This window comes from Pseudophryne corroboree, chromosome 10 (assembly GCF_028390025.1).
Source record: "Pseudophryne corroboree isolate aPseCor3 chromosome 10, aPseCor3.hap2, whole genome shotgun sequence".
Lineage (NCBI taxonomy): Eukaryota > Metazoa > Chordata > Amphibia > Anura > Myobatrachidae > Pseudophryne > Pseudophryne corroboree.
This window is the reverse complement of record NC_086453.1, coordinates 311,475,781-311,477,394: the sequence shown is the minus strand read 5'-3', so window position 1 is coordinate 311,477,394 and position 1,614 is coordinate 311,475,781. Positions and strand designations below refer to the sequence as shown.

Sequence of the window (1,614 nt, the reverse complement as noted above, 5' to 3'; positions counted from 1 at the left end):
GGGCGCGCTCAGGTTAACCAAGCAAGGCGGGGGGATCCGAGTCTGCCTCGGAACCGTGTAAAATGGCTGAAGTTCGGGGGGGGGGGGTTCGGATTCCGAGGAACCGAACCCGCTCATCACTAGTATAAGATCAGATCACCTGATTCATACAGTAGGTGGTTTCATTCTTTGATGCATACAGTGACAATATAAATATAAATATAAATATCTTCAATATATTGAATATACAAATATATACCAAAATATAAAAATATTGATATATATTACTTTGAAATTTCTCTTGTGAAATTTGGAGTACTTATCTTACTACACTTATTCGGTGAACTCTCATCTGTGACCCAGGGTCTAAGTCCCTGCCTAACACAGACAGCAGATTCACCACACTGTATTTTTGTACTATTTCCTATCTCACTAAGTACATCTGTTCTGTGTATCTATTTTTCTTTGTATTCCATATTTCTGGTGCACTCTCATTAGTGTTTTGAACTGGTTCAGAGGCTCTGCTACCATACCACACCCAACATGCCCGATCTCGTCTGATCTTGGAAGCCAAGCGGTTTGGGCTTGGTTAGTACCTGGAAGGGCGACCTCCAAGGAATACCGAGTGTTGTAGGGGTCCATAGAACCACTAGGACGCCATAACTATCTAACACTAACAGTAGAAGTACCTCTATATTCCTTCTATCAGCACGTACTAATATTATCATTTGTTGGGACATTCAATTAATCCCTTCTCTTTTTTAATAATTGTCCTGTTAAAATATACGGTACCACATAAACCCAGGTGGGGCTCCCTGTAATGCCTGGCCCATTGTGGCTTTACTAATACAGTCTATCTGTACTGGTCAGGGCAGAAGGATGCAGCCCAAATACATGGCTGCATACCCCTAACCTATAATATAAAGAGAGTGACCAGAACATACACAAATTTTTTTAGAACTACAAATTTGATATAGGCATATGTGAATTCCCATAATTGAGAATCCATTGGTGTGAAGTTGCATTTTGTTTGTTTATTTACTCACTTTGTATATTTCTATACCTCAGATAACATTTCTAGCTGGTCTCTGTGAGGTATTCAACAATTTTTAATGGCATTTTATTAAATGTTACGTTTTATATCTTACACATATCACACGGTATTTACCGATTGTTAAGAGTGCGCCCACAAAAAAAAATCTTCTTTTTCTCTGTATACTATTTGCATACCTTCCTCTGACTCTGGGCGCACCACCAAATGGACACATTAACATTGATACAAACTGTATTTAGATTGTCCCATTTTGGTTAACTACTAAATATTATTACTATTTCCCTGGTGCCTAGTCATTCCTTTTTCTGTTTTTTTTACAACTGAAGAGGGTATTGTTTACAATGTGGTGTTAGAAGAATAAGGGGGCAAATGTATTAAGCCTGGAGAAGTGATAAAGCTGTGATAAGTGGAAGGTGATAACGCACCAGCCAATCGGCTCCAATATGTAAATTTATAGTTAGGAGCTGATTGGCTGGTCCCTTATCACCTTGCACTTATCGCCGCTTTATCACTTCTTTATTCCTTCTCCATGCTTAATACATCTGCCCCAAGGTTTCTTCTATATTAGTAAAGAAGAATAC

At 38.7% G+C, this 1,614-nt stretch overlaps 1 pseudogene; it reads left to right on the top strand.

Annotated features, from left to right (window-relative positions):
* Positions 1-498: 498 nt before the first annotated feature.
* LOC134967118 (5S ribosomal RNA) lies at positions 499-616 on the top strand (annotated as a pseudogene).
* The last annotated feature ends 998 nt before the right edge of the window (positions 617-1,614 follow it).